Source organism: Carcharhinus amblyrhynchos, chromosome 23 (assembly GCF_965287045.1).
Source record: "Carcharhinus amblyrhynchos chromosome 23, sCarAmb.v2.hapA, whole genome shotgun sequence".
NCBI classification, from domain to species: Eukaryota; Metazoa; Chordata; class Chondrichthyes; order Carcharhiniformes; family Carcharhinidae; genus Carcharhinus; species Carcharhinus amblyrhynchos.
Genome location: NC_137346.1, coordinates 30,011,918 through 30,039,897, shown reverse-complemented (window position 1 = coordinate 30,039,897; position 27,980 = coordinate 30,011,918). Strand labels below are relative to the sequence as shown.

Genomic DNA, 27,980 nt, shown 5'->3' with positions numbered 1-27,980 from the left:
GCTGCTACTTTTCCAATATTGGGTAAACAATGGTTAAAAATGTTTGGATTCCTGGACCGGCTTCACATCAAATACAAGGGCCTGACATTAAATCTCCAAATGACCACACCAACTGGGTGCGCCATTTCCCAACAAGAATCTAAGGAATGAAATGTCTGTTCCGCTGCGGTGTGAAATACCTCCGGTGTTTAAATACTGCCCTGCAGGATGCGGCTGCAAACCAGACTCCGTATCAAGTAAGTACTTCAGTGGGTTGTTGGCAATGTCTCAATTTTGATTCCTGCAAATATTAGCACTGTGCTCATCTACAGCAGACAGGCCCTTCTGTAACCTCACATTTCAGTGCCAATATTCAACCTGACTCCAGTCAGCTAGGTCGCTGGCTTGAAAAGGCCTGCGCACAAGTCAAAGTTTGTTCCTCACTATGTCCTCTTGAGGTATCTAACTGATTGTTAATCAGCAAAGAAAATGGCTTAGTAATGTGACTACAAAGTGCTGCTTGTACAGAGATGAATTAGAAATGGTCGCGAGCTTCAGGTTTCCAAGTGTCCAGATCATCAACAACCTGTGCATATCCCTCCACACTGATACTATAGTTAAAAAAGCTCATCAAGACCTCTACTTTCTAAGGAGGCTAATGAAATTCACCATGTCTGCTACGACTCTCACCAACTTTTACAGCTGCACCATAGAAAGCATCCTTTCTGAATATAACACAGCTTGGTATGGCTACTGCTCTGACCAAGATCGCAAAGAGTTGTGAGCATAGCCCAGTCCATCAGGCAAACCAGCCTCCCATCCACTGAATCCATCTACACTTCCTGCTGGCTCGGGAAAGCAGCCACCATAATTAAGGACCCCCACGCACCCCGTGTATATTCTCTTCCATCTTCTTCCCTCAGGAAAAAAATACAGAAGTCTGAGGTCACGTATCAGCCTGCTCAAGAACAGCTTCTGCCCTGCTGCCATCAGACTTTTGAATGGATGTACATCATATTAAGTTGATCTTTCTCAACACCCTAGCTACGACTCTAACACTACGTTCTGCACCCTCCCCTTTCCTTCTCCCCTACATACTCTGTGAACTGTGTAGCGCACAAGAAACAATAGTTTTCACTGTATTCCAATACACATGACAATAATAAATCAAATCCAAAAGTTATGATATAACTTTCTCTGCAGTCAGGTGATGGGGTTGTGTAACCAGACCACCCCCTGTTTATCCTGAATTTTCTGCACAGTCGCTCTTTCCACTGATTAAGCGACGTGAAAAATTATAATTTCGGCAGTGGATTACGAAATACGTCATGAAGTAAGTTGGCCATGGGCTCGTGTTGTCCATTTTAAAGACCTATAAACTCAAAAAACGGATTAAATACTTGTTTTCAAATTGCACCATCCATTTCGAGCTACAGGATGCTGCTACAAACAGGAGCACGAATACAATGTCCGTATCTGTAGTCAGAAGGTTAACAATTCCACAGCAGAATTGCCTCTCTATTGCTTTTCAACAGTTATGAGGTTTAGGATTCATGCTTACTGAAGGAAGCATTGTACAAGAAATACTGGAATTTCTAAATATTTATTTTAAAATATACACATATATAGACTGAAATATTATGAGTGTAAAGGTTTATTTATTAGTCATAAGTAAGGCTTACATTAACACTGCAATGAAGTTACTGTGAAATTCCCCTAGTCGCCACACTCCGCCGCCAGTTCAGGTCACTGTACCTAACCAGCATGTCGTTCAGACTATAGGAGGAAACTGGAGCACCCAGAGGAAATCCACGCAGACAGAGGGAGAATGTGCAAACTCCACAGACAATGACTCAGGCCGGGAATCGAACTGGAGTTCCTGGCACCGTGAGGCAGCAATGTTAACCACTGTGCCACCGTGGCCCCATGAATGAGAGATGGTGGTTTTACTACCTTGCTATGTTTCCGCATAGTATCTTGTCCTGCCATCTGATCTCCTGAAGCCAGCTCAAGTGAAAGCAGTTGAGTTTCTTGGCATGACACTGGTACTTAGTCCAATTCTCTTGTGCACAGAATGGAACGGACGATAGACTGTCAGCTTTGTAGACAGATTTACCCCTCTTTGTTTGCAGACTAACGTTCAGTCTGCTGACAGCAACACTTCCTTCAGCAATTCTTGTGTTTGTCTCATCGTGAATATAGATAGATTGAGAGAAAACTGAACTTACCCATCGCTGAAAGGTTCTGTCCATTGACTGAAATATTGGGCTTGAGATTGGAGCAGGCTGATGTTCAGAATGCAAATATAGTTAAAGGGATTTATATTTGTATTGACAAACATTAGAAATAAGACATAGTTCTAACTGGGTTTAATTTAATGTTTCTGTGCCTGGAAGGGTAAACCTTGGAGTCTTGCTGGACAAAAGTGTTTGTATGTGTGGGGGTTGGTTTCAATTCCAGCAGTGATTCTATTGTGCTTAGAGTGAGCTACAACACAAAGAGCAAATAAACCAGCCGTGGTTGCTTCACAACTGAGGCCTTTTAAGGTAAAGAAGCTTTTAAGTTTTAGTTGAACTAATTTGATTGCAGTTCAAGATAGATAGTGAGAGGGAAGACAGTTCCACAGCAGAATTGCCTCTCTATTGCTTTTCAACAGTTATGAGGTTTAGGATTCATGCTTACTGAAGGAAGCATTGTATAAGAAATACTGGAATTTCTAAATATTTATTTTAAAATATACACATATATAGACTGAAATATTATGAGTGTAAAGGTTTATTTATTAGTTACAAGTAAGGCTTACATTAACACTGCAATGAAGTTACTGTGAAATTCCCCTAGTCACCACACTCCGCCTCTGCTGGAAACAACTGGTTTTAAAGGGCTAAGAAGGAAACATCACTCAACCTTCCTAGAAGAAAAGCCATACTATGGAGTAATGGTGAAGAAAACAGATGCCAGAAACATAACATTTCTCTAGTTTCCTTAACTTAAGGAATGAAGAGAAGTTTCCAAGAAGTCTGGAATTAACGGAAGAGAGGAAACTGGAAACCAGAAGAAATTACTGTTCAGCAAAGTCACAGACAATTGAAAAGGCAAAGGTTATGAGAAATGATTATAGTTTGGGACACATTATTTGAAATAATTGTGGATATCGATGGATGGACCTTGGAGTTTGTGTTAAAGAATTTTAAGAAAAGGAAATCTGATGTGGGAGGTCTAAAATCTGAAAGTGAAATCTTGATGGAGGCAACGGAAAGAAAGTATAATTTAAAAGAAAATGTGAAAGTTTGACTTTTGAAAGCAGAATTTGAAATCACCTATGTGTCAGCTGGAGTTCAGTGAGACAAGCAGGTTCACGAAAAAATAATCATCTGGGGGAATTTTGAGGAGAAATCCACAAGTATTCCCTTGGGTTCAGAAAGGAGTGCATCTTACCACAGTCATCTTGAGTACTTAAAAGGGACTGTGTGTGAATGGGACCATTGTAGTTTAAGGTGTACTTAGTATATTTGTGAGATTGTTAAGCTAAGGGGGGAGTAAAGGAGTATTGCATCATGATCCAAATTTTTCATGTTTTATATCTTTCTTGTTGTTAAAACTAATTAGCAGTTCTATGACTTTGCTTTTTCATGTTTTTAAGAAAAGTTACTGTCTTTTGAGCCAGTGTTCCATTCTGGGATCTTGTCATCCAGTTATGACACAAACTGGGATAAAACAGCTGTACATTTCTTCAGATTTCTTCCAGAGCACCATGCAAATAGCTCAACAACTTCCAATTGGGCTGCCTTCAGATATTTCTGAAGATCAGTTAGCAGGCCATAGTACCAGACACTGAGGTGCACACCCAAGATGGCATGCCAAGCATCCACACCATGCTGAGAGAGTTACAGCTGAATGGACTGGTCACGTAACCAAAGTGCTTGACATTTGCCAAACAGAATGTTCTATGGAGAGTTTGAGTCTAGGTGTGCTCTCACGGTGGTCAAAGGAAACATTACAAGGATGCTCTGAAGTCTTCACATAGGAGTTTTGACATCGACTTCAAGTCCTTGGGGATGTCCATCCAGGGACTTCTGCAATTGGCACAGCCAAATAAAAAAAAGTTGCAGCCTCCTTCAAAAGCAAATGTATATCAGAAGCAGAGATGAAATGCAGGGGGAAGATATCCTGAGCCAGTAGCTCACCCAAAACTCCGTGGTATCCTGTCCAGTTGATAGCAGAACATTCCAGGCACCGATGGGCCTTAGCAATTACCTATGTGCGTACCAGAACCAGACCAACCCCACTAAAATGATGAACATGGTCGTATCCACACCATGTCACAGATCAAAAACATGTGGATTTATGGACAACAGCCACTTTGCAGCCTGTTCTTGTATTTTTATTCCTATATTAAATGGCAGCAATGAGGAATATTGAAAGCCATTCTTCTGCACTACCTGGCTGGCTTGATGATTACTGATATGTTGAATGCTGTCCAGCACAAGTATGTCATTTGTTTGGGCAGACCGTAAAGAGGAAACAAATTAGGTGCTCAGCATAATACAGGTTCATGCAGCCTTATTTTACTGAGGTCTACTTCTGAACCTGCTCCTTCACCAAGACGCCTAAAAAATACCAAGCCCCAAACTTCTACACTGATTCATTTGAATGAGCCTGGAGTTGCACTCCACAGTGATCTGCTGAGCAGAACCCTCCAGAATTTTATGGAAAGTAACACTAGAGAATGAAGTGGAAACAGTCAAGAGTTTTAAGTTTCTAGGTGTCCAGATCACCAACAACGTGTCTTGGTCCCTGCACGGCGATGTCATAGTTAAGAAAGACTACCAACGCCTCTACTTTCTCAGAAGACTAAGGAAATTTGGCATGTCTGCTATGACTCTGCTCAACTATTGCTGTGCAGTACTGAGGGAATTCTTGAAATGCCATCTTTCAGATGAGATGCTAAACTGAGACTCATTTTGGTATGTGTGGGAGAACACAGAAGACTGGAGGGCATTTTATTTTTAAAATACAAAATAGGAACTTTTCTAACATCCTGGTCAGCATTCTTCCCCAAAACAAAAGCACCCAAAGAGATGAATGGACCATTTGTTTTATCTGTATCTGTGGGACCTTGTTGAGTGCTGTCCTGTGTGCTAAGATAGTGAAAGCAAAGGATGGAGTGTCCTGAGGATATAAAAGATGCTCGATAAATGCAAGTCCATTATTCTTCTCTGGCACAATTTTAAAATTTGACAAAGACACAAAACTTGAAATTGTAGTAAACAGGGAGAATGAGAATAATGGACTTCAAGGGGCTGGGCACACAGCCCATAAATTCAATGTAGAGCCACTTGAAGTGATACTTTTTGGCAGGAAAAGTAAGTAGAGGCAATACAAGCTCAATGATATAATAATTTAAGAATACACGGTCTGATAGTGTGGTGGATACAGATTCAATGCTAGTACATTCGTCCATGATGGCATTGGGGGAGTGATAGAATCCCTACAGTGCATATGGAGGCCATTTGGCCCATCAGGTCTGCACTGACTCTGTGACAGAGTACCATACTTTCCCTCACCCTATCCCTGTAACCCCACACACCTACCATGGCTAACCCATCTAACCTAGACATCTTGGCTAAAGGGCAACTTACCATAGCCAAACCACCTAACCTGCACATCTTTGTACACCAATGGTGGGATTTTCTGGCCACGCTCACCCCAAGGCCAGAAATTCCTGTTCAAGGTCAAGGGACCTTTACGTGGTCAGGCCCCGCAATTTCCGTGGCAGGTGGGATGGGAAAATCCCACCCTCAGGGGCAATTTAGCATGACCAATCCACCTAACCTGCATTTCTTTGGACTGTGGGAGGAAACTGCAGCACCTGGAGGTAACCCATGGAGACACGGGGAAAACATGCAAACTCCATATAGACACCCAAGGCCAGAATTGAACCCAGGATCCTTGCGCTGTGAAGCAGTAGTGCTTTAACCACTGTGCTGTCTTAGAAAGGAAACCGTAAAAGCTCCAGGGATATGGGGGAAGAAGGGAAGTAGAACTGCCCTTTGAAACAGCTGGCGTGTACTCGATGGGCTAAATAACCTCTTCCATGCTATACCGTCGTCTGATTCTGTTAACAACGTACAAACCATTTTCTTCCTCCTATGTATTGGAGCTTCTCATCTTCTGGTGGCACCGAAAAGCCATGACATCACTAGAAAACACCAGGAGAAAGCAAACTGAACCAATGGGATTGGAACAGGAACAATTCTGGATTCTATTTCTTTCCAGTTGTAGATAAAAGAATGAACTTGCATTTTCATAGCACTCACAATCTCAGGATGTCTCAAAACCTGATGCAACTTTATTTCTGAACTGGAATCACTCTCACATCTAACATTAATATGTAAATTGTACATTACAGGAAGGATGTGATTGCACTGGAGTGGGTGCAGAGGAGATTCACCAGGATGCTGCCTGGGATGGAACATCCAAGTTATGGAGAGAGGTTGGATAGGCTTGGGTTGTCTGCATTGGAGCAGTGAAGCCTGAGGAACGACCAGATCGAGGTGTACAAGATTATGAGAGACATGGACAGAGTGGATAAGGAGCAGCTGTTCTGCTTAGTTGAAGGGTCAGTCATGAGGGCACACAGATTCAAAGTGAGGGATAGGACATTTAGGGGGATGTGTGAGGAGAGAACTTTTTTACCAAGAGGATGGTGACAGCCTGGAAAACACTGCTGTGGAGAGTGGTAGAGATGGGTTGCCTCACATCCTTTCAAAAGTATCTGGATGATCACTTGGCACATCAAAACATTCAGGGCCACGGGCTAACTGCTGGCAGCTGCGATCAGGAACATCTGACCTCCCACTTAATGTGTCAGTGCTGACTCAATAGGCTGAAGGGCCTCTTCTGTGCTGTATGATACTATGATTAATATGAAAATTTCTCACAGGGAACTTCCTGTTATATTGATTCCATGTGAGCTCAATTTGTGAATCAGCTCTACATTTTACGATTCGATACTGCCTGATGTTTAATTCCATGAGCCATTTGTGCCAAGGCTCACAGAGTTACCAGTGAGGCTTGTACTTCCCCTCAAATGAGGGTGTGGCATTAGGAAGAGAAGGGAAGCGGAACGTTTTCTTTATAAAGTTCTATTTGCAAAGGTCCCATCAGTCACAGGGGATATTTCTTACTCGATATGGAACACTTCCAGAATGTTAATGGCAATGCAAGAAAAATGGAATCCTCAACAAGAGAAATGAGAAAGGGGAAGGCAAACTCAAAAAGAGCGCCTTAATGATACTGCGTAACATCTAGCCTTGTTTCTCCACCACTTCCTTGGTGTCTCAATAAAAGCTGGTGCCCAGTTTGAGCCGCTGGGTAGGGTTTACAGCCTCGCTCGTCCCAAAACCGTAAAATCCTGCCCAAAGTCAACAGACCTTTCTACGGTCTGTCCCTCACCCGCTCTGATTCCCATCGTAGGTGGGACAGTAAAATTCCAGCCACTGTCTCTGTAGTATAAGGCTCTGGCACATATAGGGTGAATTTAGGACTGAGTACAGTTTCGTCCACATAGTAGGAGAGAACAGGATCAGTTGAGTGTTGGACAGAGATGTGTGTGCCAGCGGGCATGGAAACAGCTCTTAGTTTATACCCTTTACTCTGTATATGTATATAGTTCTAAGCGTCAATAAAGACTGACTGTTAAATTATGTATGACTGTGAAAACTTCTTTAGGCCTACAGAAGCTATCCCCGTGTTTATTGGACAAGTCCTCCATTCACGTGGAAGGATGCGGAACGCACTGACGTTGCTGGTCCACTGCATGTATAACCCCCATGAGCTAATCATGCAAGAACACTGGTACAGGTATGGCACAATTCACCACCCATGTTCACCATCCACCCAACGGAAGGAAACACAAGTGGTACTGAATGATTCACACCAGAGGACATAAAGAAACAGTGTCAGAAAACTTTTTTTTTGAAAAAAACAAAAAGGTAGCCCAAATGTGTGCTTTCAGGATGCAAAGACTTCAGAGAAGGGGAGCAGTAAATCAATGTACTCTGCAACTAACCTCATACATAAGAACATTCATTAAGATAATCTCTGGAGAGTTGAAACTGCGTTTGCTGCTAGGGTTTTGTTTTCTCTGGCTACCGACGCTTAGGGTGCTGCCAGCTACAATCAGAATGAAATAGAGATGTGATAAATGTTGGGAACAGTGCGCGACTTTAAGTTACAACTAAACTGTAATAAATCAACGTGCGACACTTTCTCCAACGTTGATTAATTTTGACTCCACCTCTGGTGTTTGATGAAAAGTACTTCAGTCAAGGCTCCAGGAAAAACACTGTATCACAGCCAGCGTGTCATTCTGAAAGGTAAGTACCAAATAAATCAGCCTTGGAATAGGTGGGTGAATTGGATTCTTGAATATTTACAGTGAACCTGAGCCTCGAAGCAGTCTCAGTTAATGGAGCCAGGTCATGAAGGTAAAGTGTTGCACAAGACCATTTGCCTTGCGCAGAAACCGTTGGCACGGTGGTGATTTAATGAGTCGTCACAATTTCAAACACAAGTGTTTTTTGAAACAAAATCTCTTGCTGCTTGCAGAGACACTAAAATCGAGATTTTTGAACACCTTTTTTGTACCGCTGATTCTCCCTTTCACTCCACATCTCATCGCAACTTTTCCATCTTTGCTTTCTTGCACCCTTCAAACCCAGCTTACCACAAGGACACCCCACATCGTCGAGTGTCTTTAAGACAGAGATAGATAGGTTCTTGATCGATAAGGGGATCAATGGTCATGGGGAGAATGGCGATGAGAATCATATCAGCCATGATTGAATGGCAGAGCAGACCCGATGGGCTGAATGACCTAATTCTGCTCCTATATCTTGTGGTCTTCACAAAGGGTCAACCATCTTCCTCAGTATTAATTTTAGTAGTTTCAGGCCTGAGCTACATCCCCTATTCTCCTTACATCGGCAGCTGTGAGAACAGAGCATGCATTATCTTTTGATTAGGGGGGGAAGGGAAGAAAGTTGAAGTTTCAGATGTTTCAAGGCTGTGTGTACAGGAGTGAGGGGAAGTTAGGATATAGGGCCTGGCTTTTCTTCACCTGTGATGTGGAGATGCTGGTGTTGGACTGGGGTTAACACAGCAAGAAGTCTCACAACGCGAGGTTAAAGTCCAACAGGTTTATTGTAGCAAGCGCTACTAGCTTTCAGAAATGGCGGTTCCTTATCTGATGAAGGAACAGCCAGTTCCACAAGCTAGTAGCGTTTGCTACAAATAAACCTGTTGGGCTTTAACCAGTTGTTGTGAGACTTCTTACTGTGTTTTCTTCACCTTGCCAGGATCAACAAAGTTGGTTCCAAACAATTGGCCCAGGTCTTCCGATCAGGTTCAGAAACCCTATTTCCGATCCTGGTTACATAAAAGAATGCACACTTATATTTCAGGGCAGTCTTCCTATGGGTGGGGAGGTGGGGTGGGTCCTTCAAATCTGACCCAGTGCAGCAAACCTCAATGGAAGAAGCTCAGAGAATCCCCATGGAAACCACATACCCTTTTTAGGGGAGAGTTTCAATGCCCCAAAGCTGTTTTGAAAACAGCTGCAGAGAGAAGGTGAGCGCATGGGGAAAGTTGGTCAGTTAGTTGAGGAGGTGTTGGGGGGCAGGTGGGGAGTTGGGGGGGGTGGAGTGGGGGTGGGGGGGTAGGTGGGTAGGAAAGCAAGTGAGGAGGGAGGCAGGTGGATAGGCGAGTCATATGGATTCAGGTTGGGTTGGAGGAGGGGTCAATTAGATGGAGTGGTTATTGAGATCGGAGTGGAAGGCGGGTTGATCAGGTCAGGTTGAGAGCGGGTGGAGCCACTATTCGTGATGGGCAGGCAGGGTCAGTTTTATCGTTAGCTAAAGTTAGACAAAATTGTTTCCTGTCTAACATTCCTTGGGTAACTATCAGGTAAGTAAGGTAGAGCTGTCCAAAGCTTCCGACTCTAAAGCAAAACTGGGAGGGTCCCAGGAGTAGGGGAATTACTCATTGGAAATTCAAACATCCTGAGCAATTCCCAAGGAATCTTTGCTTTGGGATTTCCAAAGGGTCCCACAGTACATCATCTGGGGTGCATCTGGTCTCTGACTAAAAGGAAACTGAAAGATCTGGGTCTTTTTATGTTTTCCTTTCGGGTATTATGCATCTTCAGAGTTGCCCCTCTCCTGATTTCATACTTTTTATTGTTTTAATATCTTTTCATTACCACACTGATGATCTGTCCACCAGTGTCCTACACTATTATTAAACAATGCGCAGATCATTCAACCCTTCAGGTGACACAGTGGTCAGCACTGCTGCCTCACAGAATCAGAAACTTGGGTTCAATTCTGGCTTTGGGTGACTGTGTGGAATTTGTACGTTCTCCCTCTTGACTGCATGGCTTTCCTCCGGGTGCTCCAGTTTCTTCCTACCTTCCAAAGATGTGTGGGTTAGGTTGCTTGGCCATGGTAAATTGCCCCTTAGTGCCAGGGTAGCAGGGTAAATACGTGGGGTTACGTATATCAGGTGTGAGTGGGATTGCTGTCTGGTGCAAGCTCGATGGGCCAAATGGCCTCTTTCTGCACTGTATGGATTCTATGATTCTTGATTCTATATTCTATGATTTAACATCCTCCCTTTGAATGGTATATTTTACTTCTCTTTATTCCCCGAATCCCCAAAAGGCTTACTTATCTTTAGGTTTTAGTTCCAGCCAAAGAATTACAGCTGATAACATTAAACTGTCTCTTTTATGACGCTATTTGGTAATTCCAAGATCTTTTGCTTGCAGTTCATGTTTATGTTTATTGAGTTTACAGCTGAGGGTTGGTCACTGTCGGTATGAGACTAAATATTACATGTGTGTCGGGAAAGTGCTTCCTTTGATTTCAAATCTTTTTCTATGGCATGAGTGATGACAAGAGAGTTGAAATTCAATGACAAAGGAATTATTTTTTATATTCTGGTTGTGAGGCTCTGAGAATCAGAGGGAGCCCCAAGTTTGTCAAAATCAGATTATTTTGTAAAATAGTTGTCTTGCAAGTTCAATGCTCTGTGGGAAGGGCGGGGCCTGAGTCAAACAGCAAATGGTTGTCAATCAGAATTCAGAGCCTAAATAAGCAAAGCTGCCATGTTTAATCCCAAACCAATCTCTTCATTGCTGCTCTTGTTCCCTGACCAGTTAGGAACACGTAAACAGTAGGCCAATTCGCATCTTGAGCGTGCGCAGTCATTCAAGGAGATCATATGACCCAACCCCGTATGCCCAGCTTTGTTCCAGCTCCCTTCCTATCTTCGTTCAATTAAAATCTATCAACCTCAGATTTAAAATTAGCAACTGACCTAACATCAATTGCCATTTTTGGAATAGAATCGTGAATCTCTACAAGCCTGTGCATCTCTGGGATGTTTAACTTTGCGACCGAAAGGCTTACCTTGGACTTTTACGAAGAAGTCTCACAACACCAGGTTAAAGTCCTCCAGGTTTATTTGGAATCATGAGCTTTTGAGCACTGCTCCTTCATCAGGTAAGGACTTTAACCTGGTGTTGTGAGACTTGGATTTTTAGGCTATGGTCACTGGTCCTAATTTCCCAACCAGCAGATATATTTCTCTCTACCTATCCCAACATTTTCCTTTAATTTGAAAGCTTTGAGCAAATCACCCCCTAATGTTCTAAATTCCAAGGAATAAAACCCTCATAATGCTCAGTTGTAATTTAACCCTTGCCCTCCAACATCAATACACCTTTCTATGATGCTGTGCCAGAACTGAACATAGTATTCCATGCATATGATCAAACCACAGCCATAGCATAGCTGTCAACTCATTGTATTCCAGTTCTCTCTATAGAAATGCCCCATATTCCATGGGTGTGGTGATTATCCATTTAAAGGCAACACAACAGAAGAGGATCACCTGGCTTGGGGGTCTGACTGGGACTGCGAGTGGGTAATCAGAGGCTACCAGTCTCTGTATAGTTTTTCCTTGTTCATAAATACCTTTGTGTTCCTGACAAAGTCTATAAGTGAGCAACATTACAATTAGCCTTTTTGATTATTTTTCTGGACTAGTCCATGATATTTTAACCATCCATGTAAATGAATCCCCAAGTGTCTTTAGGTGTCCATACTTTATATTTTTCACAATTTAAAAAGGACTTTGATTTATCAATTTTTTAGGTCCAAAGTGGATGACCTCACACTGAAATCCATTTGTTCCAGTTTTTCGCATTCCTTTAATCTATCAATACCTGTCTGCAATGTTACGCTTCTATCTACCCTGTTTATAATGTCACCTATTTTTATGCCATTAGCAAATTTGGATTGGCTCTCTATTTCATCAACTAAGTCATTAACAAATACAGCGAATAGCTGAGGCCCCAAGACCAATCCCAGTGGGATACCATTAGTCACATGCTGCTAATTAGAGGACCAACCCATTATTGCTACTTTTTGTGTCTTGCTACTCGACCAATTTGCTAATGAAGTCAATAATTTGCTTTTAATTTCATGAGCTTCAACTTTAGCCAACAACCTTTTATGATGGACTTCATCAGGTGTCCCCCGAAAATTCATAGAAATAACATCCGTACACATTCCTCTGCCGATTGCTTTCGTCACCTCTTCAAGAAGTTCAATCAGGGTTGTTGCGTATGACCCACCTTTTATAAATCCTTGCTGGCTCTCTCTGATGAGCTGAAAATGTTCTGTGTTTTGTTACTCAAACCGCAATTACAGACTCAGGTAATCTCCCAAGAACAGATGTTAGGTGACCCGATCGATAACTCTGCGGTTTCCCTCTCTCAACTTTCTTCAATAGTCAAGTCACATGTGCACTTCTCCAATGGAACAGTTCATGAACTTTGGGAATGTATAACTATGGCAATGCTCTCAGTGACTTCCTTTAAAACCCTTGGATGAAGCACTATTATTTTGCTGATGTAAAATTTTGGTGAGTCTCTGTCAGTGATTCAATATTAATTAAAAGCAAATTACTGTGGAGGTTGGAATCTGAAACCAAAAGAGAAAATGCTGGAAAATCTCAGCAGATCTCCTTACAGATGCTGCCAGACCTGCTGAGGGTTTCCAGCATTTTTCTTTTGGATTCAATATTAATTTTCTGGGGATGGAAAGCATACTGTCATTTTCCTCTACTGTAAAGAGCTTCTTTACTCCTTGCTCTCAACACAACTCCATAAACAATTTTCCTGCTTCTGGCCTTCAATGGCTCTCCCACAGAACAAAAATAGCACTCCACAGTTTCAACCTTGCACCTACCTTGCAGCCATTAACACCCAAAGCACTGACTCTCTGCATGAGTCCATCATTAGAGAACATTATTTACCTGCATTACACACGTTCACAGGGACATGCATTTTGACATAAATTAAAGTCACAATATGACATGAACATCAACATAATACAAACCACAGTCACCCTCATTTCGCCAGAGTTCAGTCAGGCCACATGAAATGGAGAATACTATCTGGCCACGGTGTCTGATGTGAACTATATTTCACGAGTTCAATAGATTTACAGGTATAAAACACTGGAAGTGTTAGGTAAAGTATCAATGCAACATTGCAACCTAATGAGGTTGTAATGATGTAAGTACAACTTGGGCAGTTTACAAATCCCAGCATTGTTGTAAAAGTGAACAACAAGCCAGAGTAACCTCCTTTTCCCCTCCTGTTTCCTTCCTCTTCACTTTCAAACAAAAACTAAATTATGATGTTCTAAGCATCAGTGCTTTGCAATCTCATCCAAGCAATCATTCTGCAATGTTAGCTAAAACAGCAGCTTATTCTTTAGGTAGTTTGAATGACTTTCTGACTGGCTCAGTGTAGCAACAATCTTAGCTAAGTCAGAATGTTTTGAGTTCAAACTGCATTCTAGGTACTTGGGTTATAGAGAGAGAAGGAGGGAGTCATGAAGATACACAGCATGAAAACAGGCCCTTCGGCCCAAACTCATCCATGCCGAGATAAATTCCAGTGGGACATACAACATGGTGGCACAGTGATTAGCATTGCTGCCTCACAGCGCCAGGGACCCGGGTTCGATTCCCAGCTTGAGTCATCATTTGTACTGAATCTACTCATTCTTCTTCCCCCACCACCTCCCCCACCCCATGTCTGCATGGGTATCTTCTGGGTGCTCCTGTTTCCAAAAGGCATGCTGGTTAGGTGCACTGGCCAAGCTAAATTCTCCCTCAGTGTACCTGAACAGGCACCGGAGTATGGCAACTACGGGATTATCACAGTAATTTCATTGCCATGTTAATGTAAGCTAACATGTGACACTAATAAAAAACTTTTAATCACATCCTTAAGGTTTCCGAAACTGAACTAGTCCCATTTGTCTGTGTTTGGTCCATAAACCTTTCCCATCCATGTGCCTGTCCAAATGTAATTTAAATGTTGTAATTGAGTGGAGTACTGATAGGAGTGCTGCCTTGACAGAAGTGCCATCTTTTAGCTGAGATTGTTAAACCAGGCAAATCTATTCAGGCAGGTGTGAATGACCCCATGGCACTAATCAAAGTTTGGGAGGAGGTGGGGTGGAGGAGGAGGAGGAGGAGGATGAGGAGGAGGGGAAGGACTGGTGTCCTGGCTGGCATTCAGTCCTCAATCAACACCATGCCATGCAGATTAATTGTTAATTTAGCCCAGTGCTATTTATCAGACCTTGCTGTTATAAATTGGCATCCATTACATTACCCAAATTAAGTAGCTGAAGTGCTTTGGTACTTCCCAAGGACGTAAGATGTACCACATAAATGCAAGTTACTGCCTACTGCTTAATTCCAATTTGCTTAATTGTTGGTGAAGCAGTTTGAGACATTTCTGAGACTGATTAGGTGCAATATAAATGTATGCCTGCCTCTGTAACATTTTCTACTATCAGCAAGTGGTGCTTTGTATGTACGAAAGGATGAGAGTAAGAGAAGACATGGCTGTGATACCACAATTCAGCATTATCTTCATGTGATCGATCATGATTTCAAAACCGAGTGACAATCTCATCCATCATTAGTTCATATTTAGCCACTTTTGGCTCAAATGAGGCTTTCCAATGAAAGCTATTTATCAGCATAATGAACTGGCAATATAAATAAGCTTTTGACTCTCTGGGTTTACCATATCCACCACAAGCACTTATTATTTTGAATAGCTCTGCATGCACCATGTACTTTTTATTTACGAAGGAATATCGAATTGACTTTTTTGATTTGCATCATGTGTTCTAAACACATATTCAGATCTTTCTAAAAGACCAGTTTCTCATATACCTTTCCCCAAATAAAGCCAGATTAAAAGTTTATTTTCACCTGTACACAGGTGATAGCAAATGCTTAGATCCAGGAATAAACTGTGGCAGCTTCGTTGTTGCAGAGTCGTACTATCAGGATGGGTGCACCATCTCAGGATAATTAAAAAGTACCGTGAACCTGAAAAAAGCAATCTAAACTATACTAAAATTGACCACTGTAGCTCTCACAAATGCCACTATAATAAAAAAAAGACCTCATTCCCTCCTCTGTCTTTCTTCCTTACTCAAAGGCCATTTCTGTCACTATTCACTTGTTTCCCACTGATGCTGACTGCTTTCATTCTTCAGAATTCCTTACCGGGATGAATGAGGTTAGATTTGTTCCTCAAACCCATGTTGCTGCTCCTGATTTTGTGAGCTCATAACTCCCTAAAAGTGATCCTCAGATCAGCTTCCTCTTCTTCACTAATCCCATGGGTTGACCTGTTGACCTCCCTCAGACCTCACAGTTCTCAGTTCTTGGGTTTTGCTCCCTCTGTCGATCACTGCTCTGCTGGTATTCTGGATCTCCCAGTTGACACCTGGAGCCAGTTTGTAACCCTGCTGAACTCCTGAATCAAATTCTGACAGACATCTTAACCACAGGGTCCTCTTGATTTAATTGGACAGCTTCCAGCAATGCATCTGTTGATACTCTAATCTTGGATGGCTTGTGAATTCACTCCCTCTCCACAACTACCTCTGGATTGGGAATTGCGTGTTAATTTTTAAGCTGACTGCAGCAGTTCCCTACAAGAGAATTTCATTTCACTCTGGTGCTCAGACTACAGGACAGATTTCCATGTAGGATGGGAAAATGTGAGGTGTGCCTGTAATAAGTCCTTGGAGCTAGAAGTCCCTTCACCAAAATCCCTTTATTTACAAACTCTAACAGCAATACACGGCTCGCAGTAACAGTCTACCTCCCAGGAGTGTTAGAGGGACTGACACTCCCAATTAAGTACAATGCAAAGTTTCCCTGATTGGCCCATCAATTGGATCCTTAATCAGAGACAATCAAAAATTGCCATTGTCGACTATATTTCAAGTTGTTATAGCGGGGTATTGGGAACAGCTTTCAATAAGCAATAATCACGCCTCAGTTAAACCTCATCTGCTACGATACTGCAGTTCGTACTCCAATAGGCCAACCTCATTGGCCTGATTGAAGTTACTACAAAGTTCTTTTGTGGCTTTTGAAATGTGAACCTGTTTCCAAATCCCATGTCCACCATATTTTTGCCTCTGAGAAGAGTGGTCAGAGAGAGGTCATGTTTTTGTGAGCTTTGGTGCAATGAAGGAACATGGGAGAAGTGTGGGTGTTGATTAGAAAGCATGTCTTAATTCTCATGGACACTAGCTCAGCTCCCAAAACTGTTCTTATCCTCCTCAAAACCTCATCCCACAGCCACCCCCATAACTCCTCCATGCCCATACGTTAACAGGATCCAAGCCAGCTGGTTAACTTTAAATTATGACAGGGCATTTTTATAGAAATAGTTCATTATCTTTGTTTAGTTCTACAGCTCTCCTCCCCCACACACTAATCCAGCTATCCTCTATCAACATTAAACAATGCCCTTTATCGCTGTAGTCTAACAAAATAATTAACATATCCCATACTCATCTTGCCCCCTTCATATTCTCCATGTTCTCCTTGTAACCCCCATGCATACTCCATGGCCACTCACCAAGTAACCACAATGGGTACACTTCAGAATGTCTTTGAAATGCACATTTAACAAAATTCTATTAAACAGAGCTATTACTTAACAAATTGTACTGAAAGATCTCTCATTCATAAAAGCAATTCAAAAAATTATTTTCCTTCAAGTGGTCAATCAACTGTAAAGATGAATGCGCATTCTCTTACCATATCAAAGAAAGATAATGCTTTAATTAACCCTTAAAACCTCAATCAAAATGTGATCGTAGCTCACCGTTGTTGAGACCCTGCCAAGTATTCATAATGGACTGAGCTGTCAAAACAAACTCTTGGAAATTTAAATATTGGAGACAATTGAAATGGAAAAAGAAGATGACTTTTTCCCAAGTTGAACCTGATGTCCTGTCAATCAAAGCATTCCAGCAGCGGATTTTTTTTTCTGTCTTAGTAAAAGCTGCTGATTTTCTTTTTCAATTTATAAGGGTTCTAGACATTTAACTCACTTCATATCATTACACTGAAGATCCCACATAGTATTGTTGACAGTTTTGTGCGCACTTTCCCAATGGAAAATTTACTCCAGCACAATTAAACATTTAAACAATTTAGGTCAATGTAATGGTCAACTTTTCTTTTCAGGACAGAACCTTGTGATGAATCACTGCAGTTAAAGCACATCGATATTTCCATACAGCATTTAATAGCGGCTTCACAGGATGGGGAAGCCAGAGTTTCAAATTCTCCATCCAAAGGACTAAATCACAGCAGGTGTTGCAAGGCTGCAAGATCCAGCATCACGTGAGCATACTTACTTTATGTGTTAAGCCTGGAACAGGGGTATATGCTTGAAAGAGCGTTTTCTTTGAGCGGTTAAAGTATATACAATATTAGGATTTTTTTCCTAATTCATAGTTGATAAAAGTCTTTGCTAATTTTCTATGTGTTAACTGTATTCTTAAATAAACTTTGTTTGATAAAAGCTCCTGAGGGGTTGTTTAAATCATACCTGGAGGGAAGCATCTTATACTTCCCTGTGCCAAATTCCACCTACAAAACTTATGATCTAGGCTACCTCTATAAAACACCTCGGAGTTTCTGACTGGATTTTAACACATTGCATGGATCCATTCTTAACATCCAATCACAGCCGGAGCATCTGCAGCAATGGTTTGTTTAGCTGGTACCCAGGCCTGGATAAGCTGCAATTTCTTGAAGTTAAACATTATCAGGACTAAAACCAGTCTCTGGTTACTAACACAAATTTTGTACACCTAACAGTGATTTTCTCTCTCCTTTAGACATTGTCTCAAGCTGAATCACACTCAATCCTTATTGCGTTTAAATCTCTTGAAGGCCTCATTCCTCCCAATCTCTGTAACCTTTGCAAGCTCCTTCCTGAATATTCAGCTTCTCAACCTCTGGTCCCTTGCATATCCCTCTTTCTTTTGCCCCACCATTAGTAGAAATGTGATCAATGGTCTAGGGCCTCGGTCCCTTATTCTGGAAATCCCTCCCTGAGCTCCTTCATCTCTTCACCTCCCTGTTCTCCTTTAAAGCTGTCCTTAAGAACCATAATATTACTGAGTTTTTGGTCACACATTTTTGATATTAGCCTTGAACGCTGCATCCACTTTTCCATGATTAATACATTGTCAAATTCCTTGGGATATTATCCTATGTCAAATTCATTAATAAAATGCAAGTTATCACTGTTGTTGCAGCCAAAAGAGGGAACTTATGATATATTTAGTTTTCTTTGTGGGTGGCACGGTGGCACAATGGTTAGCACTGCTGTCTCACAGCACCAGGGACCTGGGTTCGATTTCCGGCTTGGGTGATTGTCTGTGTGGAGTTTGCACATTCTCTTTGTGTCTGCATGGGTTTCCCTTGGGTGTTCCAGTTTCCTCTCACAGTCCAAAGATGTGCAGGTTAAGTCGATCATGCTAAATTGACCCTAAATTATCAGGGGGGATTAGCAGGATAAATATGTGATGTTACAGAAATAGGGCCTGGGTGGGATTGTGGTCCGTGCAGACTCGGTGGGCCATATGACCTTCTTCTGTACTGTAGGGATTCTATGATCTAAAAGGTCTTTGAGTATGGAATGCTTTGTCACTGGCACTTTTGAAAATTCATTTTAGGGATGTGGGCATCGCTGGTTAGGCCAGCACTTATTGCCCATTCCTTAGTTCCCTTGAGAAGATGGTGGTGAGCTGCCTTCTTGAGCAACTGCAACACATGTGGTGGAGGTACACCCACAGTAATGTTAGGAATGAAGTTCCATGATTTTGACACAGTAACAGCGAAGGAACAGCAATATACTTCCAAGTCAGGCTGGTGGATGCCTTGAAGGAGAACACGCAGGCGGTGGTATTCCCATGTGTCTGCTTCCTCTACCCTTCCAGATGGAAGTGCTTGTGGGTTTGAAAGGTGTTAGAGGAACCACAGAAAAGCAGCAGAAGAGGCTTTTTAGCCCATCTCGTTGGCGCTAGTAAGGAGGCTTGGTGAAATCCTGCACTGCATCTTCGAGATGGTACTCATTGCTTTCACTGTGTGTTGATGGTGCAGGGTGTGAATGTTTGTGGATGTGGTGCCAATGAAGCAGGCTGCTTTGCCCAGAATGTTATCAAACATGTTGAGTGTTGCTGGAGTTACACTCATTCAGGCAAGTGGAGGGTACTCCATTACCCTCCTGGTCTGTGCCTTGTTGATGGTGAACAGGCGTTGGGGGAGTCACAAATTTCCTAGCCTCTGATCTGCTCTTGTAGCCGCAGTATTTATATGGCTAGGTCAGTTCAGTTTCTGGTCAATGCTATGTTCTCCTTCGCTAGATATCTCAGACGCATTTTAACAAATAGAGTTTGGAAAATACAGCCGCTTTTTCATAAGATTTAACTTATTCACATGATTCCTAAAGACAGCTCAAGAGAATGGGTCCACCTACCCCAGAGGCACTGACTGAAAATAAGTCCAGTGACAGAAAACAATTTCATGACTAAAAACTATTCGATTCCAGTCTCTTGATGTTTGTGTTCCTATTCTCTTAAAGGCAGACTCCCAGGATTTTGGAATGATGTTACAAAATGCATTTGCAGATTAAAACGTACTCTGAAACATAGTTATTGTTCTCAAGGAGCCCATGAAACTATAATTGAAAAGAGCTTTTTCAGTGGATAATATAAATCAGATTGCACCAAATTTCATTTCGTACTAGCAGTGCCAAATTTGTACTTACGGGCAGCAGTCCAGAGTAAACTTGACAGGGTAACTGCCTCTCTCCATTTCCCCACCAGTATCAAAGCAATATAAAATTGCAAAACTTGGGCGTAAATCTCATCCTGATAGAAAACTAATATTGTGGCAGTATTAACACAGGCTTGGTTGGTCACCCAAGGGACCCATTGATCTGCTGTTTGTGTGAGCACAAATGTAAATGGACGTTAAGAAAATCCCAGCACTCATACATTCACTTAATAGGTATGTTATTAGATTTCAAAGGCCCAAAGTCTCTGTTATTGTAAATACTCTGAATCAGCAGCTACAGATAGCCCTCGGGTGACATCCCAAGGAGTAAGGCAAGTGCAATCTCACAGGGTCCACTCTCTCAAGCGTTATTCAGAAACTGCATACCCAGATTCTCATCATTAGGTTCTGGCCAGTAAATTTATAAGGCTGCTTGGCAGTGAAATCATCCTTCACGTTGATGGAACAAATAAATAATGGGAAGTGAAACAGACTTTTCCATCTCAAATGATTTGCATAGGCTTTTCTCTCATGGGGATTCAAATGGATGTCTCAGCATTTAATGTAGGCGTAGAAATGGGCCCTAAACCATAAAAGTCAGAATCTTAATTTCTGCCTTACAGATAACAGCGCCCGACTCCACCGAACAGAAGTTGATGTGGTTCCACACTTTCTAACCTGGCGTCCTCAGCATGCTTTAAAATTACAAACTAGATGCTAAATGATCCAGCAACCTCTAGTGAGAGCATATCAGGGCTGCGCCAATTGGTCAATTTCCTGGACATATATTTTGCCAGTGGGCAAATGTCTTCAAGAGTGAAAAATCATACCCCATCATTTATGAAGGGAGAACTTCATTTGTATTAATTAAGCAGCATTTAGCTGACTAAATTGAAGGGCAGAATGGTGATGCAAGAACAGAAAATGCTGGACAGACTCAGCAGGTCTGGCAGCATCTGTGGAAGGAGGAACACAGTTTTGAGTGCAGGCGACCCATTTTTTATTGACATCACTGGCTGACCAGCATTTACTGCTCATCCCTAGCTGCCCAAGGGCAGCTGAGTGTTAATCACATTGCTGTGTGGCTCTGGAGTAGCAGGTAGGCCAAACCAAGTAAGGACGGCAAATTTCCTTCCCTAAAGGGAACCAGATGGGTTTTTCCGACAATCGACAATGGTTTCATGGTCATCTGTAGATTCTTAATGCCAGATTTTTTTATACTGAATTCAAATTCCACCGTCTGCCCCAGAACATTAGCTGAGTTCTCGATGAACAGTCTAGCAACAATGTCACTGCGCCATCATCTCCCTGCAATTCTATGGAACAGCACAGACCAGAAGACATAGGAACAGAATTAGGCCACTCAGCCCATTGAATCTGCTCCACCATTCAATCATGGCTGATATTTTCCTCATCCCCATTCTCCTGCCTTTTCCCAAAAACCCCTGATCCCCTTATTAATCAAGAACCTACCCATCTCTGCCTTAAAGATACTCAATGACCTGGCCTCCAGAGCCTTCTACGGCAAAGACTTCCCCAGATTCACTACTCTCTGGCTGAAGAAGTTCCTCCTCATCTTTGTTTTAGAGGATCAGATAGTTCTGATCAACATGTTTCTACCATGTTAGAGGGATTAGTGGGGTAAATATTTGGGATTACAGGGATTGGGTCTGGGTGGGATCATTGTCGGTGCAATCTCGATGGGCTGAATGGCCTCCTTCTGCGCAGCAGGGATTCTATAGATCTATATCTTTGACTTTTTCAAAAAGAAGTTCCAACAGAAAAAATATTGAAGAAAAACATACACTGGGCGGCAGATCGCAAAGGCAAATCACAACACTCAAAAGTTCTGAGCTGTGATCTGTCTCTGAATCACAGTTTTTGAATGGCTTGCACCCTTCCATGCAGTTCACTTGCCACCTTAATTGCTCACTGCTAAGGACAAGCCAGTTGAGTATATTGAATATGTGAATGGAAAGGAAAGCCCCATTTTATCCTCCACTGACATTGTATTGGCCAGCTGAGAAAGACAGCATGGAAGATGCAGGCCGTGTGAGAAAGCAAACAAAGAGAAAGCTATCAGAAATGGACACCTTATTAACTTTACTGCAGCAGTATATTATTTGAGTCATAGTCAAAAGGCAAAAAATTATTTTTAAGAACTTTATGGAACTTTAATGCAGTCTACTCTTCTAAACGTGCTACTCGCTGTCTGTAACATATTCCCTGCCCACACATGGCCAAAACGTGAACTAATATTTTGATTTGATTGAAAATACCACTAATATTTCACCCAAATGAAAATATTCCTCACAGACATCACAGCTCTTGTATTCATACACATATAATAAAACACTTGAAACAAGCAATCTCTTGTGGCTTGGAGGCTGGCTCTCTTCCAGCTTCAAGCTCAGACATTCAATTCTCTTATGCTTTTCAACACCTCATCCACAAGAATTTGCCAGACAATATGTATTTGTTTGAGTAACTGCTATGGCCGCACTATAATTTTAGTCTTCTGTGTCTCCCTAATGCACTAAAATCAGGCACAGATCTAGGAAAAATCAACGCTGAAGTCAAAGCAAGTTAAAATCAACCAGAGCTGTGCCTGGCTGAACCCAAAGAAATTCCACTTTACATTTTTGAAAGTAAAAGTTTATTTATTAATCACAAATACGCTTACATTAACACTGCAGTGAAGTTACTGTGAAAATCCCCTAGCCGCCACACTCCCGTACCTATTCAAGTACACTGAGGGGGACTTTAACATGGCCAATGCACCTAACCAGCGTGTCTTTCAGGCTGTGGGAGGAAACTGGAGGAAACCCACACAGGCACGGGGAGAATGTGTGGACTCCATATAGACAGTGACCCAAACTGGGAATCGAACTTGAGTCCCTGAAGCTGTGAGACGGCAGTGCTAACCACTCAGCCACTGTGCTGCCCATCTGTCATTCTATCAAAAACCACAACTAAAATACATCTGAAGCAGAGGTGGGGGGGCAGGGGGCAAAGAATTTTCCCATATCATCTACCATGGGAATTGTAGCAGACTGGGGGAGGGGGCGGACCATGCAATGGTCCGTTAACCTTGGGTGGGATTTTCCAATTTAGGGGCAAGTGCGACTGGAAAATCCTGTCTGACATCTCTGGAATCTATTTCAAGTAAGACATCCCTTGTTTATTGGATTACTTTCACAAAGATGGTTTTTGCTATAGTTCCTAAATATGCCAAAAGACAAGTCCTGATCCCCTCCATTATTAAAAAGATCAGCCATCCAACTGCATCACAACAATTCTCATACAGTCATAGAGGTTTAAAGCATGGAAATAGGCCCTTCAGCCCAACTTGTCCATGCTGCCCTTTTTTTGAAAACCCGTAAGTTAATCCCAATTGCCTGCATTTGGCCCCTATCCCTCTATATCCATTTTATCCATATAACTGTCTAAATGCTTTTTAAAGGACAATTTTTTTTTGTCACCAGACACTAAGTAAAATAGAGGTGGCACTAAATACCAGTAAATACCCTTAAAGTGCAAATAATGACACTGAAGAAATGCTCAGTTGGTCTGGCGAGAGGCACAGATGAATTATCACAAGTATCACTAGTCTTTACTGAGGATGCTACAATTGTCTCACAAACTGCTGTTGAATGCTTATGTGCAGACGGTCTGTAATAAATAGCCTAGTGTATGGCTGAACTTTGGCCATTACAAGCTTTTATGTGATTTACTGTGATTAAAATTTTCTGAAATTACCACAAAACTGAATTCTGATTTTAGTTGTTCGATTTTTCCATACACTCTACATTCTTATGCCACATATTTCATTGCTGGGTAAGGGCAACAAAGAAGGCATTTCAGGTTTCCACTGCTTTTCTTGTTCCATTAGTCAGCAAGGTGTGTCCGCATGAAGGACTCTGGGTGTAACATGCCTGGTTGGGTTCTTGGGCACGGTGGCCTTACTGTGCACAGCGCATTATGAGCACAGTAAATGACCTTGGCGCTGCAAGGGTTCTGCTCCCTCGCATTGGTCAACATGCACAAACACAATAAGAAAACTTCCCAAAGAACTCTGAATCCTTCAAAACCATGTCTTTCCAAGGATCCAATGTTGTCGCAGAGATCATATCATCCTCTCCAGATCACAGTGAAGAAATCAATGCTTTCCCATGTCAGTGGGAAAAAGAATCTGTGTTACAATACAATAATCTCCACAGGCTTCAAAAGAGCATTATTAGATTTTTGCTCGTTAATAAGGTATATATTTCTTTAATTGTCTAATCAATCCTTGCAAAAAATGGATACTTGCACAGCTTTGCAAAAAAGAAATTCTCCTTAATTTCTCAAAATAAATGCTGAGTCCAATGTAGCACAAGAAAGTTTGAACTGCCATGAAGAGAGGTTTTTGATGGCAATTGACTCAGGTTCAAAACAAATTGTTTCAAAAAGCTTTTTACCTTCTGACCCGTGCTGCATTGGCATCCATTATGTCAATTATTGGGTGATTAATTAAGTCCCATTCCCTTTAGATCATATCTGTGGCCAAATGTGCAAATCCAGACTGTGTAAATACAGACTGTGCGGCCAGCAGCTCCCTACTGCTTGACAACTTTTTCCTCCCTCAAACACACAAAGAAAACTGACAAGTTTCCTTTCCTTTTCAAGACCTGCTAGGTAACTATCAAATCAAAATCGCCAAGTAAATAATCCTGCAACACTTTGATAAGGGATGTATCAGGATTAAACACATTCCGTCCAGCAAATCAGGCCTTCTCAATGGCTCTTGAAGATTCTGAGTGGACAAGCACATAAGACTTAAATCTCCCAACTTCCACCGTGAAAGAATGAAAACTTCATTCAGATCTCAAAACCCCATTTGCTCAATAATTGTGACATTGGCCCAAAGTTAAGAACATAAGAACTAGGAACACAAGTAGGCCATCTGGCCCCTTGAGCCTGCTCCACTATTCAGTAAGATCATAGTCGATCTTTTTGTGGACTCAGCTCCACTTACCCGCCCGCTCACCATAACCTTTAATTCCTTTACTGTTCAAAAATTAATCTATCCTTGCCTTAAAAACATTCAATGAGGTAGGCTCAAGTGCTTCACTGGGCAAGGAATTCCACAGATTCACATGCCTTTGTGTGAAAAAGTTCCTCCTCAACTCAGTCCGAAATCTGCCACCCCTTATTTTAAAGCCGTGCCCCCTAGTTCTAGTTTCATGCGCCAGTGGAACCGACTTCCCTGCTTCTATCTTATCTATTCCTTCATATTCTTATATGTTTCTATAAAATCTCCCCTCATTCTTCTGAATTCCAATGACTACAGTCCCAGTCTACTCAGTCTCTCCTTGTGAGCCAACCCTCTCAATTCCAGAATCTACCTAGTAAATCTCCTCTGCACCTCCTCCAGTGCCAGTATATCCTTTCTCAAGTAAAAGTTAAGCAGTGAGAAGAGACTTCTATCTCTAAACCAAAGATGCAAAGAGGAACAAAGAGAAATGAAGACAGCCAGGGAAAGCAAAATTATAGTTAGCAACCCGAACTGAATGAGATCTGTCGCTTCCCGCTAAATGTGTTTTTTAGACTGACAATGCTGCAAAGACTAAGTGCGCCGGCTTTCGGCGTGGCAACATTCTCTCTTAGTAGACTAGTAAATAAAAAGCTTAGTAACGGGAGACATTAAGTGTAGCTGAATTACTTGGCTCGCAATTTGCTGCTGCTGATCAGCCAAAAATACCTCCGAGTCTTTCATCAAGAGAGCAAGTATCAAGAGGCCCCGAGAGGCTTTCCCTTGGAGAAGAGCAGCAACACTTTTGTATGAAACATAGCACCTGGATCCACACCCTTCAAAGGCTTGCAGGATTCCTTTGCTCACCATAAAAAGATACGAATTAGGAGCAGCAGCAGGCCATAGGGCCCATCAGGTCTGATCCACCATTCAATTTAATCAACTCCATTTTCCCATCTGCTCCCCATATCCCTCAATTCCCTGAGAGGCTAACAGTTTGTCTATCCCAGCCTTAAATGTATTCAATAATGGAACATCCACAACCCTCTGTAATAGAGAATTCCAAAATGTCACAATCCAATTCCCCACTGAAAGAGATCATCTAGAGAAATGAGGGCTCTCTCTCTCAAACAACCTCACCTCCTATTATGTGATTGTTCCGAGCCTCTTCTTACAGATCAGCTTGCGGCAGGAGATTTTTAGATCTTTAGCACAGAAAACAGCCATTTGTTCAATGGTGTCTTTGGCAGTTCTTTCCTGCAACAATTCAATGCCTCATTAATTGTTACTACCTCTTTTCAAATTCCTGTCCCCACATAGTTTAAAGTTGAATTATTAGTGTCACAAGAGGGCTTACATTAACACTGCAATGAAGTTACTGTGAAAATCTCGCAGTCGCCACACTCCGGCGCCTGTTCAGGCAAACTGAGGGTGAAATTAGCAAGGCCAACACAGGTCTTTCAGACTTTGGGAGGAAACAGGAGCACCTGGAGGAAACTCAGGCAGACTCCACACAAATAGTGACCCAAGCCGGGTATCGAACCTGGATCCATGCCACTGTGACACCGTGCTGGCCATATCGCCCAACAGCTTCCAATGTTTATTTAATTTCCACATAAAGGATGTAATGATCTCTACTGCAAATACTCTACAGGGTACAGTATTCCATATTCTAGAAGTTCTCTCTGCAAACCAATTTTTTAAAATTTCTGTTCTCCTCAATAATTTTACATTAATGGCTCTTTGTCATTGATTCCACAGCCCAAGGGAACAGCCTTTGGCTATTTATCTTGTCCAAAATCTTCATAAGAATTGAAATGTGTCAACTCTTTTCTGCATCAATGGAAAGCTCTGTAAACATCTCTTCATGTTTATAATTTCCTGTCCCTGATATCATTCTGTTGAATCGATGCTCTCCACTCTCTATCACTGCTACATCCTTTCGACAATATGCCACCCAAAACAGCAGCATACACGAACCATGACCTAATCATTGCCTTCTGCAAATCCATCATTATCTGATTTCTTTTGTATTCATACCTTCATTTATATAGCCCAAACGCTAATGTGTTTTGTGGCTTTATTGACCTGTATTGGAGCAGTAGGTCTCTCTATTCACCTATACCCATCAGTGACTTTCTGTCGCGTGAAAACTCCCATTTCTTGCTCTTCCTCCCACCATTGTCTCTACTTTGCACTAATCATATCTTCTTTTTTTTAATAAGAGTACATTTTAACTGGCAAGAAATCCGGTGGGTGGAGGAGAGGAGACCAGGTAAAATGGATGTAAACTGGATTTGAAAGGGATTTAAATTGTGCTCTCTTTACTTCAATCCCCTTTACTTGCAGCCAATAAAACATCAGCCGAAAGTGGCTGCCTGTCTCATTGGGTATGGATAGCCCTGTTGCCCCGAACCAGCCTTGGTCAGAATAGCCAGCACTCCAGCACTAGGGACAGGGTCGCGACATTGGCATTTCTGCTGGGACCATTATTTTCAGGTCCCTCTCACGTCCCTTCATTCCCAACCTCAGTGGGGCCAAAAATTCAACCTAAAGTCCCAGACTGCTTTCGATGGGATGAAATCCAGATAAAGAGGGGGGATCTTGTGGATGCTAAGGACCAAGACCAATAAATATCTAGATAAAAACGGAGATTACACTTTGAAATTTCTTTATCCTTGCTCCATTTTTTAAAAATTAATTTATCCACTTCTATCAGTCCAGG

At 42.0% G+C, this 27,980-nt stretch overlaps 1 protein-coding gene and 1 non-coding gene across 6 annotated transcripts in view; both read right to left on the bottom strand.

Moving 5' to 3' along the window:
• The window catches only part of auts2a (activator of transcription and developmental regulator AUTS2 a), a 1,149,797-nt gene that overhangs the window by 77,437 nt on the left and 1,044,380 nt on the right, over positions 1 to 27,980 (bottom strand). The gene's annotated exons all lie outside the window — the stretch shown is intronic.
• Positions 16,334 to 16,476, bottom strand: LOC145357628 (U4 spliceosomal RNA). The gene has a single exon (XR_013889322.1). It is a non-coding gene; the product is annotated as a U4 spliceosomal RNA (small nuclear RNA).